The following is a 14916-nucleotide window of genomic DNA, read 5'->3' as shown; positions in this document are numbered from 1 at the left end:
GTTGCTTTGGACCATTTAAGTATCTTAAAACAAAGGTTTCCACACCTGCTGAAGCCCTGATATTTAAAATTACTGAAGTAGATTTTAAAATTTACCTACATCTGTAGTGTAATCTAAAGACATTATCAAACAATGATAATATTCTCTATATGCTAAAATGCATTCATAGTACAATTTGAAGATTGGCATAGTTTGTTTTCTGATTCTTTGAAATAACTTTAAGCAATGAATGATTTTTTTTTGGTGATTTCCATGCAAGATAGGAAATTAAGCATGTGGTTTTGATATAGCTTTTGGAGAGTTAAAATAGAAATCATGTACATTTGTGCCAGACATTTACATAAGTATGTGTTTTTTCATCTTTTGTAGTTTGTGTCTTATATATACAAGCAGTTGGAAACAAAGAATGGAGAGAGGTAAGAAAACCATTGCTTTCAAAGTTACTGTGCAGAGGTACAGCATCTTTATCTTAGAGAAGCTTACCTGTGTTCATTGACTTTAAGTCTTTCTCAACTTAAAGACCTTAATTTCTTATTGTTTGAGTTTACTGGATGTTTCACTCATGAGATTCCCATGAAGCATTCCAGACTTGCCCAGTTGATTTGACATTATGTTTGTGGAATTAATCTTACTTTTAGAAGCTGGTGGTTGAGTTTTCATAAAATGCCACACAAAAGGATCATAAGTAGGGTGCTTACTGCCAAATATCACCTTGCTTTTTTTTGTTAGTAAGTATATTATTGTTTGGTAAATAAAATAGAAACCCAATTTCTTTCCATAACTATGCATTGTTCAATGAGCAAAAGCAAAGAGGAGGAGAGATTTCAATGGTCTCATTTTCTCAATCATCTCTGCATTTAGAGAGAAGATGAGCAGAGGTGGGTCTTTCACTTTCCTCCTGGTCTGTGCTTTTCTTCTTCCTTTTTAATTTTATGAAAGGCAGCAGATCATTTAAATGGGGTCACGTAATGTGACTAGACTTCCTTAGGGCAATTTTAAGTTTTCCTACTTGTTGCCACAGACTGATTTTCACTAGTTACCTTATCAATTTTCTCAATAGTCAGGTAGCCAGGTAAGAATAGATCGATGTAGTTTATACTCAAATGGGGAATAAATAACTCAAATAGTATAACTATTGCTAAAGAGGGGTTGTCAGTGTGATGCCAAGCAGCAGGTTCTTGCACATATATTTTAGGAAGCTTTTTATTATTATAATAAATATCCAACACAACGTACTTATAAAGAAAAACCATTTCTTTTCGGTTGCAGTTTTAGAAGTTCAGACCATGCTTGGTTAGCTCTTTTGTTTTGGTTGCAGTAACACCTAGTAGGAGGTCAAATTTTCCTATTGCCAGGAAGCCAAGAGGAGTGAGGAGGGGCTGGGGCTGTTGAAGGTCAAACCGCTAGAGACTTCAGGATCTCTCTTCAGACTGGATATCATTCCCAAAGTAACACTTTAGAAATGAACTCTTCAATGTTTGTGCTTTGGGGTAATATTAAACTTATAGTATTTCATCCCTGATTCTCCACCCCTCAAATTTCATGGCTGTCTCGAAATGCACAGCACATTTACTCTACACATAAGAGTCACAATACCTTGATTATTTCAGTGCTGCTTGGAAGTCTGCGACACAGGCAAAATGAAGTGTGAGCCCTGCAAAGTTAACACACGTACCAGGCATAGACATGGGGAGAAGTCAGGCCACAGAAAGGAATGAGAGCTAAGGACACTCAGCAGGGAAGAATCCATAATACCCCACTGTGGCACCTGTAGCACCCTGGCACCAGATGTGTACTGAAGGCTTGTGCAACCCTACACTCTATGGTCTCCTTGGTTGCAGTTGCTCTGACCGGCCCCTTGAACTACCTTTGCTTGCAGTATTCCCAAGCAGCACTGCAAGCACCCAAGCGCCTTCTAGAATCTCCACGGAGACTTCAGCTCCACGCATTCATCCGTCAGGGGCTGCTTGCTGGGATTCTGAACCAGTTGGCCCGGTATTCCTTTGACATCTGCATGGGAAAAATTTATGACCCTCTTTCAGGTCTTATATTCTGTCTACCTGTAAAAGCAGGATGATATAGAGGACACTCAAGTTTCCTTACATCTTAAGCTATCGGTCCTGCTCAAACTGTGTAATGAACTCTTCAAGGATGGCTAAACTTGTGGGGATGATTCTTTAGTAGGTCCTGTGAGTGAAGCAGGCAAGAGCTCTCTCTTCTGATGTGAATGTTCAAACCAAATCTTCAGCTCAGCCCTCTGGAACTGTGGTTGGTGGGAGCAGAGACTCTCACAACGTGCCTCCTCCCTGTGTGTGCAGGGAATTCAGTTCTTTCTTGCTTCTGCTGGTCTTACTTACCTAACTGTGCCCGTGCCTTTTTTTTTCTAGCCATGCTGCAGAATTTCTCAGTCTTGTTGCTTTCTTCACTTTGATCCAGACTCTTTGACTAAAAGCATCCAGTGATACCCACGCCGAGATCCGTATGCTTTGTTGTCTTGAAATTGTCTTTGCGAGACAAGCGAATCTATTATCATCAAGTTCAAAGCACCACGGTGTCTTATAACATGGACAAAAAGCCTCAAATTGGTTAGTTGGCATGGAATAAGAGGGAAGGCCTTGGCCCATTTCCCAGAGGCATTCTGCTTTCCGTCTGAAACTTCACCAGCAGAACATCACTGTCCATGCTCCTAGCTGTACTCAACTCTACGCCAACCATTACAGCTCTGCTTGTAGAATTTCAGGATTTTTAAAACTCATTCCATTAGTCCCTTCTGCATGCTTGCCCAGATTAACATACAACAGCAGCCAAGACCACTCCACTTCTGGGTGCCATCATTCCATACCAACCAACATCCTGTTCTTGTGACAAATGCATGTTTGAGATAACCATTTTAGCAATACAAAAGTTCACTTTGACAGTTGGAGAGAATTGAGTCCATGACAGGTTAACATTACTTCCTTGGCTGAAGCAGTATCCACTGGCAGAAATGAGTGGTAATTCAGAGCTATGCACCTCATTTCCAGGAAGGAAAAGAAGGTTAGGAGAGGATTAAAGTTCAACAGCATACTTCCAGTGACCTTGTGGTGGCTTGAATGAGATGGCCATCATAGGCTCATATGGGTCTTTCATATTTACCTCAAAATTACTCTTATCTAAATGTCGAGTCATTACCATTTTCTCATGCCTGCTGCATAGCTTGCGTAACTATGGCTAATAACATTTTTTTCAATTGTTCTAACTTGTTTCCTGAAACCTTATCATTTAATTGGTCATCCATAAGTATAAATTCTCCTTGACAAACAAAGTAAAGCAATGTAAAGACTTACTGCTTCACTACATTTTAAATTCACATTGTGTGTGTGTGTGTGTTTGTGTGTGTGTGTGTGTGTGTGTGTACGCAGGCATATGTGTCTGCGCATGAGGAGACCACAAGAGGACATCATGTATATATATATGCAATATATAATATATATATATTGTCCTGACTGAGCCAGAAGCTGAATATTTTGCCTGGGCTAGTGAACCTCTGGGACCTACCACTTCGCTCCCCAGTTCTGGGGTTACAGGCATGTGGGCACACTTGGCTTTTTCCTGCATTTTCTGGGATTTGCACTGGGATCCTCATGCTTGCACAACAAGTTCTTTTACCCAGTAAGCCATCTCTCCAACCTCACAGATTGTCTTTTGTTTTCCTTGTTGCAACATCCTCTAAAGTCTGGCCCTGCTGTCTCTCATTCTTTTATTTGGTTATGCATTTGATCCTCCTCAAAAGCCATGTGATCTCCTAGTCATTTGCTCAGTTCTCCCTTTCCATGTCCTGCTCAATGCAGCATAGAACTCTTAATAGAACATAGGTGCCAGGCTCTGGGGGGCTGAAGCATTCTGTGCTTCAGTAGCCAGTAAAAAAAAAAAAAAAAAAAAAAAAAAAAAAAAAAAACCATGGTAAGTGCAGAACCAGACACTTAGGCAATGCAAGTTCCATAGTGATGTCACAGTCAGAAAATTCATTAGATAAGAGGAATTTGAGGAATAATGGTATAAAATGCTCAGAATTGTATCAGAGTGTTCTTTGTTCTTGTTGGATATTAAATTCAAAGTTTCCCTTGGTTAAAAACAGTCTCATGCTTTTTTTTTATTGCCTAATCAGTGAAGTCAAATATTTTTATGTAACTCGCAAGCTCTTTTACCATAACAATGGATCATGATTATTTAAAGTCATTCCCACTTATTTGCTAATTTGATTTTTACAACAAACTGAAGAGATATGGGGTATTATAATCATTGTAATAGGAAACAGAAGGCCAAATGGATAAGAAACTTGACCAGTGATACTTGCTTATTAATCTAGAGTGGTACTTTGAACCCTGGCTGCTGGGAACGTTTGCTATTAAACTACTCTTTTGTGCACACTTCTTATCCACTTCTAGCTATTACATTCTGATTTTATAAAGGTAAAGAAATTTCCTGTCATTGGGTGATTGGGTGTAGGTTGTGATATTTTTAAGCTTTATTCTAAATTAAAAAAAAAACCACAAACCCAAAACCATATATGAAACCAAGGCTTACTATTTATGAATAGTAAATTATTATTAAAATAAAATGCTGAGACATAATAGTATATTCTGTTATTCTGCTGTTTACCTTTGGGAGAATAGGAAACAGTGGTTACAGGAAACCACTTTCAATGGCAATATGCAAACCCAAAAGAAGTGGAGAAGATATTGAGAAACAGGACCCAGAGTTGTCCTGGAGTGTTAGAAACCATGGATGAAGACTAGAAGGCACTCTTGCCTTAGCTTGCTTGTTTTTCCACAAAAGAACACCAAAGTTTAGATAAAGTATGAGGAAAAGATTTCTCTCTCTCTCTATTTTGGAAGCCGTGAAGTTAAAGTGCTGACACTGAGGGACCTATGTTGCTGTGGGACAATGGTCTGTACCTCGTCACTTGTATTTTAAATAAATGCTGATTGGTCAGTAGCCAGGCAGGAAGTATAGGTGAGACAACAAGAATTCTGGAAAGAGGAAAACTTCAGTCTGAAGTCATCACCCAGACAGAGAGGAAGCCAGACACAGAGCAAGCAAGATGTGACTGCCTTGCCGAAAAAGGTACCAAGCCATGTGGCTATCACTGACAAGATTTATGGGCTAATATAAGCTATAAGAGTTAATGAGAGGCCAGAGATACTAGGTCAATCAGTTTATAATTAATGTAGACCTCTGTGTGATTTGTTTGGGACTTAACGAAGTGGGCATGACAGAAACCTCAGTCAACAGAATGGTGTGCCAACGTGGGGCTGATCAAAACTACTTAAAAGCCAGAGAGAGCTTGGGAAGTTATTCTAGATAGAATAGAGTAAAGCAAGACTTCTTGATAACAGCACTTTCTCAGGTGGGCTCTGCTTGCTGGAAGCAAGTGCTCTCATTTAAGAGAGGCTTCCTGATTCCTCTTGCAGCTCTTTTAAGAGGTCCTGCCATGAAACACTTAAATGGTATTGATGAAAATCTGGCCTCATGCTTTTTGGTGGTGGCAGGAACCTTGAAACACTATAGAGCTGTGGCAATAAATATGTCTTTGGCCAGTACCTCTTCTATGAGGCTAGACTCACAGAAAAAAGCTAAGGAATGGTCTGGATCCAGCCATCAAAGACACAGCTTTAATCCTAGCCATATCCCTTAGCAAATTAAAGACTCATGTGGTCAGAAAAACAGAGATATACAGTAAAGATAGATTCAAAGATGAAGAATACCTCTAAATGATTTACTGTGTGTTTAAAAATATATGTAGGCTTCGGGGAAGAAAAGAATAAAGTCCTTAAAAGAAAAAAGAAAAAAAGAGAGTAGTTGGGTGTGGTGGCACACACCTTTAATCCCAACACTTAGGAGACAGAGGCAGATAGAACTCTTGATGACCTTTGACATTCTGTAACCTGTTAACATCTCCTTGACAGATCTTCCTTCTCTCACCCAATGTCCCATCCCTCTAGAGCCCCCAATTTCCTGAATATCTGCTTTCTGATGCTGTCATCACATTCCCATACTTTAGCTAACTCTTTCTCCTCTTTTCTCTTTATCCCTCTGTGTGTTTTCAAATAGCCTGCCTTTCAGTCCACTGGTTTTCTCTCTGGTTAATCTGTGTTAGCAGTATCTTCTATCAGTTTACTTTTACTCCATCTGTCTTTCAGTTCAGTAATTTGGTAGCTTTTTTTTTCTTTTAATTTCCTCCATCTCTCAAGTTTCTTTATTGGTGCATTGAGTCATTTTTTTGTTTTCTCTTGAACCATGTTGAGTTTCTTTACAATGGTTGATTAAACTCTTCAAGATTTTCCCCATACAGGTATTGTTCCATTGTTTCTTTCACCTTGTTTTAACGGTTAGATGACATGATTCCCAGAAAGTTCCTTAATATTGTAGTCGGATGCATTTTCTGCACATTCAAGATTTAGGGACGTTCTAGTCATTGTAATCTGGTGTTATCTATGCCTATTTTACTAGGAACGCAAGCACTCTACTCTCTGCTTATTTTTTCCGAGACTCTTAAGTTGTGTCTCAATCCATCTTTGCTGACAGTCTGTGTAATGGTTGTTTTAGCACTAGAGAGTGGCCAAAGTTCAGATTTGTCCCAGACCTGTGATTGAGTGTTGTTCACTAAGTATTGGGTTGCTAGGGTAGAAGCTAAAATGAGTAGTCTGACCTTACGAGCTTCTCCTTGGGTCCAGGGTAGGCCCTCAATCCTTATAAAATTTCAAGCCTGTGGTAATAACTTTAAATGTCCAGATAGTGGTGAGATCAGCTGCAGAGTTCTATGCCACGCATACAGCCACAACAATCACCAAACTCTGCCACAGCCTACAGTCCAGCCCACTAAGTACTACACAGCATCAGATTTGGCCAAGATCCATCCTGTTACTGGATGTGACATAGATTCATGACCCAAGATCACTGGAGCCATAAAGTCTGAGGAGAAGAGAAGTCTGATAGACTGGAGTGCCGTCTCCCATTGATGGTGGTCCTCTTCCAAAAGTCCCAACTGCAGACACTGGCTTGTGACTGGGGCTACTCAGTGTTAGCTTTCTTCAGCCCATCTTGAATTCCTAGGCAATAGCCTATGCATTTACCTTGCCCTACAGTGTGGTTAGTAAGTCAAGTTTGAGCTGGTGCAAAGAAGTCTGGCTCTTGTTCACCAGAGGAGACACCAAACTTGGACATGCCCTAATTCCATTGTCACAAGGATCTATAGTCTTGGCAGTGTACCATAGCCGAAACTGCAACTGGAAGCAATACGGGACAAAATGTGAGTGTGTCTCACTAGCACTTTGAAGTATCAGCCCTCTGTGGCAAATCTAGACCTCTGCTGTTAACACTCTTGAGGATAACTGTCATGACCTGAGGTTGGGGAAGGGTGATGAAGACAGTCCTTTGCCCTCAAGACTGATATAAAACTGGGTCACATCTGAATGTCACAGCATCAGATTAGACAGGGGAGTGTGCAACAAACCTATTTTAGAGTTGGCAATGATGTGAACGGAAACTTGAGTCTGACCCACCGGCACACAAGCTTCTCATGGAAGAAGATGCCACAGATGGCAGGTCTGGAGGCTCCATCCACTAGCTCTGCCCTGGATATAGAGCCAGGTATTGGTTCTCACTGTGTTGATCCCAGCACTGAATTATTGCTACTCTCCTTGTGTAGCACTAATAGTAAAAACCCAGAGATAGATATTGGGGTTGAAGCTGAAGTTCAAAAAAGCAAAGCAGCCAAGGCACTAGAGAGTTTTCACTTCTACTAATACTCAGACTGACGGGGTGATCCACTGAACCGTAGACTGCACTGTTCTCCACCAAATCTCAGACTGAGAATAATCCTTGGAAATCCTGCCTTGTATCATTTTGTTTTCCTCTTTAGTGCTGGGATTAAAGGCATGCACCACCACTGTCTGATCTCTGTGGGTAACTAGTGTGACTGCTGGGACTAAAGGTATTTGCCACCTCTGCCTGACCTGTATAGCTGACTAGTGTGGCTATCTTTACATTCTGATCTTCAGATAAGCTTTATTTATTAAAATGCAGATAAAATACCACTATATCCTTGCTGCATAGGATTGAAGGTGAGGATGGGTTCAAGGAAAACAGTTATTAGATAATGGGGTTCCCTTACTCAATCCATGATCATTGGCAAAAGGAGAAAGGTGATGGGCCTCTACATAGTTGTTGATGTCAGAGTGGTGAGCCTGCTGCTGGATTTTAACTTTATGGACTGCATTTAAGTCACTCTCCCTTCTCCAACTCAGAGGCATCTTGCTTTTCACTATTTGAAATTGTGGAAGGGGAGACACTGGCCAACTTTTTCCTTCTTACCTCTTTTATGCTTTCTGTATCTTTTCTCTTCCTTCCACTGTAAGCCATTCACTGTAATTTCTCACCTGGTATCATTAGCTCTTAAGGAGGTAGTGTGGTATGTGAACAGCCTTCCAACTTGGGTATTTGTAGGGGATGAATACTGCAGGGTCTTAGCCATCATTTTGCATTGCCTCTCCATATTACATGTTTTTCAAATTCATCATCAATTGAATTTAGATAATAACCTCTTTACAATAATACATTTTAAATTATGAGCTCATTTCTGTACATTTTATATCCCCAAACACTGCATTTTATTGAAAATGTTAGCTTTATTTGACTGGTTATTCTGTTGGTTGGAGATTCCAGTCATGTAACCTCAGGGTTTACAATTCATTGAAAAACATGTATAACACATAAATTAAGATTTAACTGATAAATAATAAATAAAGCTTGTATTCTCCAGTTCAAACCTCCATGTGAATTAAGTGAATTGGTTTTTCTCCAGGTGCTAAATTATAACACTAATCATAGTATTGATAGCTAGAAATGACTGCTGAGAAACAACTCTAGGAAATATTATTATTTAGAATATGATTACCTGAAATACAGTATTCTAGGAAAACTTTTAAAATAATGGAACCTGGAAATGGATGGGGCTTAGTCTTCTCTGTGTTTCATGTATGAAAGTTAAAGTGATATGATGAAGGTTGAAATTTTTTGATGGCCAATGCTTTAATTTCTAAAAATAAAAGGTTCTAAAAACCCAAAGACTGTCCCATAGGTAAAATTTTAGCAATGTTATTACATGGAAGTCATATGGCTTTTCCTTTTGCATCTCTGTAGCCACAACTCACTAATCAATGATAATGTAAGTTCTGAATAAAGGCTCAGATCTTCACTTTGCCATTTCAGAAGTAAATTAGCTTCAGAGTACTGAATTTGTAGTAAATGCATTGGGCAATGATCAACAGGACCCCACTTTATCTTTTCCCTTCAGAGGAAGAGGACCATGCATTCTGTGATGAGGCCAGAGTTTGACTTTCTAGAGTAAAAGTGTGTAAGGGTGTAAGCTGAGAGAGAGAGAGAGAGAGAGAGCACAAATGTCCGTGTGTGTGTGTGTGTGTGTGTGTGTGTGTGTGTGCTTTCATATGTGCTTGTGTGTGTGAGTGTGTGCATGTGTTTATGTGAAATCAACATCTTCTATCCCTGTACACTGCCTGAAGGTTAGCAGTTTTAAATGGAGTTTTCTGATTAAATGTGTCTGACTAGTCTGTTCTAGCTGTCTGTCTGTCTGCCCTACAGAGTTTGTTATTTCTCTTGTCCTCTGCAGCTCACTAAGAATAAAAGATTCTTATCACAGAATGTGTACTAGTTTTGGTGAATTCTCTACATGCTACAGTTCCTCATCTGACCCGGGCTGCACCTTGGCAACATTTCTATCAGAACAGAGCAGGTCTACCTGATGTCCAGAAAAGGAGCCACTGAATATTATTTCCAGTGCTTCTCTTCGGAATCGCTTTAGTGATTAGTTGATTTAGAAGTCAAGGACTAGTATGCTCTTTCCACCATTTCTAGAAAAAGTAGGCCTTTATTTGATAAACATAATCATTAAAGGAAAACTTTCAAAACTTTATTGTTTTGAAACTTGACTTTCTGCTTACAGTTTGAGAAGAATGATGTTTTATTCCAATAAAAAACTTTTATTTAGTTTTAAATAACTGAAAGAATTTGCAGTTGAGAAATAAAAGAACAATTTCCCAATGATTAGATAGGGAAAATTTAATACTGTATTATTATGGGAACAGGCTGAACAATATATACTTGTGTATATTGATTCTGCTACAAATTATTTTAAGCAGGCATATACATTCTATTTTTAAAATAGTATTTTAATTACAACATTCATCTATTCCCTTTCCTCTCTTTAAGCCCTCCCATATATCCCTTCCCAATCTCCTTTAAACTCATTGGCTCTTTTTTATAAGTTATAATTACATGCATATATACATTGTATATACATATATATATTCAAATATAATATGTTGAGTCCATATGATGCCACTTGTAAGCATTTTTTTAGTGTTTCATAGATTATTATGAACAGGTGTATATATCCTTCAATGATACAGAATAGCTGATGTTCAGAATAAAATTTATTTTCCTCTACTCCCTCATTTCCCTATCCACTCAATCTCATTTTCTCTCTCTAAAAGCAAAAAAAGAAAAGAAAAACATGTATAACAAAACCCAAATAAACAAAAAATTATAAGACAAAAAATACCAGAGCAAAACAGAAAGCACAAAAACTCCCATGAATTCTCTTTTGCGATGGCCAACTACTGACTCCTAGGCATGGGGCCTTTCCTGCATGTACCCTGTGTCATTGCACTGAAGAAAACTAATGTTCCCATTTGTCATATGTAGAGCAAAAATGTAACTGATTGCATAAGTGGACTCAGTTAGAAACCAAATGATCATCTCAATAGATGAAATAACGACTTTTGGTAAAATCTACCATCTCTTGATGATAAAAGGGTTGGAGATGTGAGAGTTAGAAAAGGTGATAAATCCACAACTATCACGATACTAAACAGTGAAAAATTTAAAACATTCCCAATAATATCATGAGCAAATCTAAGGTATTTATACCTATTCAATATAGTGTTGGAAGTCTTAGCTAGAAAAATATGGCATGAAAATAAAATTAAAATGATGCAACTGAGGGAAAGCTGTCAAAGTATCTTTATTTGCATAAGATATGGTTCTATACATAAAAGACCATAGGGACTTTACCATAAGACTAGAGCTAATGAACAGTACACAAAGTAGTAAGATGCACAATTAATATGCAAAAATAAATACCCTTCTTTTGTACCCATGCCTAATACATGAAGAAAGAAATCAGAGAACAATGCCATTTACAGTGTCCTAAAATTTGTGTATATGTATACATGTACATATTCATGTATAGATGAGTAAGAACAACCAAGGAAGTTAAATAACTCTACAATGAAAAACTTTAAAATACTAAAGAAAGAAATTGAAGAAGACACTAGAAGATGGAAAGATGCCCTTGATTTGGTAGGATTAATGGGGTAGGTAGAATTAACATAGTAAAAATGGCAATCTTACCAAAAGCAATCTATAGATTCAGTGCCCATCAAAATCCCAACACAATTCTTCACAGATCTCAAAAGAACAATACTCAACTTCATATAGTAAAACAAAAAATCCAGGATAGCCAAAGCAATTCTATACAATAAAACAACTTCTGGAGGCATCACCATCCTTGACGTCAAAATCTACTATAGAGCTAACATGAAAACAGCATAATATTGGCTTCAAAATAGACAGGTAGATCAATGAAACTATATCCTAGACCCGAATATCAATCCACATACCTATGAACACCTGATTTTTGACAAAGAAGCTAAAAATATAAAATGGAAAAGAGAAAGCATTCAACAAGTGATACTGACATAACTGGATATCACATGCAAATAGATTCATATCTATCACCATGCACAAAACCCAAGTCCAAAATTCATCAAAAAACCTCAACATAAAACCAACCACACTTGGTGTATGAAGTCCTTCTGTATATGTGTTACTTTTATTGAATAATGAATAAAGAAGCTGCTTTGGCCTATGACAGGGCAGAATATAGTCAGGCTGAAAAAGATATAGCGAGGGACTAGGCAGAGTCAGATAGATGCTATATAGCTGCAAAAAGAAGATAGATGCTCCAGAACCTTACCAGGAGGCAAACCACAAGCCTCATGGTAAAACACAAAATAATAGGAATGGGTTAATTAGAGATGTAAAAGTTAGCTAATAAGAAGGCTGAGCTAATAGGCCAGGCAGTATTGTAACTAATATAGTTTCTGTGTGATTATTTCAGATCTGGGTGGCCAGGAAACAAACAAGAAACCTCTACCTATAATTTGGCATGCCAACATGGGGCATGCCAACATAAAACTTGAGAGAGCTTGGAAAATAATTCTAGACACAAAAGACAGAGTTTAGTGAAGCTTCTTGGTATTCACATTCTTTTTTTTTGTATAGGTTCTGTTTGCTGGCAGCTACCTTAAGAGAGGTCTTCCTAATTCAGCAATAGCAGCAAAAAACCATGTGGCTTCTTTAAGCAATGGCAGTCTCCTGTTTCATGGTAGTTGCATAAACAGTTCTGGCTCTTTCAGGAAGCTGAACACTTAAATGGGGTTTGTAAGCAGAGTGTTACAAATTGCTTAATGGTGACATAGACCCACTGTGACCCTGGAGCTGGGGCAGAGTGCATGACTCTCAGAGGCAGTGAGCATGCCTCCACCATATTGGACTGGGCAGAGCTTTCAGGCAAGGTCACAGAATTGGTCCTAGTGCCTGCTTAGCATTTAAGGAAAAAGCTCTCCTGGTCAAAAAATAATTACAGATATGTATGCAATAAAGACAAATCCAGATGGAAAAGACTTCTAAATTGGTCACAGTGTTGGATAAATGCCCATAGGCTTGTGAGAGGGAGGAAAAAGTATAGACAGTTATAAGAGTACAGACAATCATAGGTTAAAGGAGTAAAGATAATAAAATAAATATTAAACTTGTAGAAAAAGTAATAGAGTAAGAAAAATAAGCCATGTAAAGATAGAATATAACAGAGTATCTGGATTATGTATATTATTGTGCTTTCTTTGAATTTTTTGATTGAGAATGAGCTAAGTACACAGAGATATTTCATTGTACAGACTGCTAAGCTAAACCAACATATATACTTTAAAGGTATCTTGACTTCAAAATTTGGGTCTAAGGATATGTTGCTTTGGAAAAGAGGTTCTTCTTTTGGTTCCACATAGGATTAGAACCTGTGAATTTCTTCCAGACTAACATGGTTTGATGGACCAAGATTCCCCAAAGGGTCTCTCTGAACCCCCCAAAAGAAAATACTTCACCCAACACAAATCAGGAAGCAGTTTGGAGAGAGCTACACCCAAATTCCCTAAATGATTGTTTACAAATGTTTGTTTACATTTTAATGGTGATATGCTATAGAGATGAATACCTTGCATTGGTATGGATCTTGGTTCAGTGGTTACAAATTTTTTTTTTTTTTGGTTTTTTTTAGGCAAGGTTTCTCTGTAGCTTTGGAGACTGTCCTGGAACTAGCTCTTGTAGACCATGCTGGTCTCAAACTCACAAAGGTCTGCCTGTCTCTGCCTCCTGAGTGCTGAGATTAAAGGCGTGTGCCACCACAGTGGTTATAAGTGTAAGGTCATCTTTGTTATATGTATATTTTTGTTCTTGATTAAGGTATTGTGTTTATGATGCTCATTAAAAATGTAATTTATAATTAAAAAATACAAATAAATAGATATTCATCTATAGTAATCAAGCTTCTTGTCATGTTAGTTAGGTTTTCTAGATATATAGAGATATATTTCAAATGGGTAGTTATTCTTCAGCCCTTTTTAAGACCTACAGAGTGTGGTATTTAAAATTTTTTTTAAGAACTTAGGACTTTTCTTGACAATGAGACACATCTGCCCCTGGCAACACCAATCTACTTCAAGAGGATGATAGGCATTCAAGGGTTCCTTACGGAGATGGTTAGTCATTTGGGCAAGAAACTTTTCTTGCCTCAACTGCTCAGTGGTATGTTGTATAAACTGGACATGCAGGACCAGCAGAAAAATGATTGCTGAAGTTGCCTTAAGAAGGTGAGACAGTCCTTCAGGGTTCCTTCTTCATGAAAGAGTTTGTCAGACATTCTGCAGGACACAGAAAAAAGACTGACAAACTGCTATATAGGCAAAATTGTCTTTGAAATTTCCTGCTCCAAGGAAAAGTCTGCCAGTTACTATAGACCTATAGGCTGAAGACAGATGTCCCAATGTTACAGAAGAACTTTGGGTGACTGTCCAGGCAGCAAGATGTCTTTGTTAAATCTAGAGTTTTGGAAGTTACTTACAATGTACTGTCTGTTAACATAGGTAATATTATATCCTTTTGGAGTCTTTGATGAAATTAAAGAATAGATAGTTATAATTATAGTTTTCCTTCATTATGATAGAAGATAAAATAGATATAAATATTGCAACTTTAATTTTCCTTGATGACTGTTTTGTACATATAATTTTATAATGTTAAATTAAAACCTTTCTTTGTATTTGGACTGAAAAGGAGAAATTGTGTGAGAAATCTTTCTGTATATATACTGCTTTATTGGTTAATGAATAAAAAAGCTGCTTGAGCTTATGACTGGGCAGAATATATTCAGCGTGGAAGAGATATAGTGAGAGAGTAGGTGGAGTCAGAGAGATGCCATGTAGCACAGATATTGAGAGAAACAGTTGATAAATGGAACTTCCTGAAACTGAGAAGCTTCTGTAAAGCAAAGTACACAGTCAACAAGACAAAATGCCAGCCTACAGAGTGGGAAAAGATCTTTACCAATCCCACATTAGACAGAGGACTGATCTCCAAAATATATAAAGAACTCAAGAAACTTGACATCAAAAGAACAAATAATCTAATAGAAAAGGGGGTATAGCCCTAAACAGAACTATCAACAGACAAATCTCAAAT

The 14916-nt window shown here is 37.9% G+C and overlaps 1 protein-coding gene across 2 annotated transcripts in view; it reads left to right on the top strand.

Moving 5' to 3' along the window:
* Positions 1-380: 380 nt before the first annotated feature.
* Positions 381-14916, top strand: part of Cpne8 (copine 8) — a 162408-nt gene continuing 147872 nt past the window's right edge. For both annotated transcript variants that reach the window (XM_087899191.1, XM_087899190.1), the window contains exon 1: positions 381-416. The gene's annotated coding sequence lies outside the window, so the exon portion shown is untranslated. The remainder of the gene's footprint in view (positions 417-14916) is intronic.

Source organism: Myodes glareolus, chromosome 19 (genome assembly GCF_982192425.1).
Source record: "Myodes glareolus chromosome 19, mMyoGla1.1, whole genome shotgun sequence".
Lineage (NCBI taxonomy): Eukaryota > Metazoa > Chordata > Mammalia > Rodentia > Cricetidae > Myodes > Myodes glareolus.
This window is presented reverse-complemented; position numbering and strand designations above follow the sequence as displayed.